Genomic DNA, 876 nt, shown 5'->3' with positions numbered 1-876 from the left:
ATATTCGGTTTGGATTGTCAATTAATTTAAAAATATATCCAGGCTCAAAATTTTGAAATTGATATCACTATTTATTTCCTTTGCTTTATCTATTGATATTTGATATGATAAAAATATTTTGGAAATTGATGTCACTATTTGTTTCCTTGTTAAATAATTGAAGTTGTAAATACATATTTTAAAATATAAGGCACTATGCAATATTTATATGTTTGCTACTATAACAAAAATGCACCTTTTTAAGAAAATTTTTACGAATTTTTGGTAGAGTGGATTGGAGAATTTATTAAATTTAATAATTACTATAGGACAAATGACTTGAATAAACCCAATGCATTTTAATATGTCCTGAATGTCCCAAACCAAAAAATGCAACATCAAAGTCTTAAAGAAGATTTCTATATAGCCTAACACGTAGTAAATCGAATCCAATTAATTCGAATTAAGTGAAAAAGGAACTTGAATGAAAATCGAATCAAATCAATTCGAATTACGTTCATGGTAAGAAATTGAATAAATCGAATTTAGTGAATTCGATTTTTAAATACATGTAAATCGAATTAACACGGTTCGATTTAGTCAACGGAATTCAAGCCCAACGAAAATCGAAATCAGTTGATTCAATTTGATGATTTTGTAAATCGAAGTTACTTGTTTCGATTTACATGTACTTGGGGTTGAGCATAATTCGAATCTAGTTGGTTCGATTTGCTTGAAATTCTATAGAATAACTTCTCCACCCGTTTCACGCCATGCAGTCCTAGTCTCTGGAGTATAGTATTTTTAAACTCAGCGAAACTGGTCGAAGGTTTGAGAAAAACACTCATCGGGTCCTTGTCAGTGAACTTAATTCCTGATCGCGTTTTCTTCTTAATT

This window comes from Arachis ipaensis, chromosome B05 (assembly GCF_000816755.2).
Source record: "Arachis ipaensis cultivar K30076 chromosome B05, Araip1.1, whole genome shotgun sequence".
NCBI classification, from domain to species: Eukaryota; Viridiplantae; Streptophyta; class Magnoliopsida; order Fabales; family Fabaceae; genus Arachis; species Arachis ipaensis.
The sequence above is the reverse complement of the archived record's forward strand: the minus strand, read 5'-3'. Positions refer to the sequence as shown.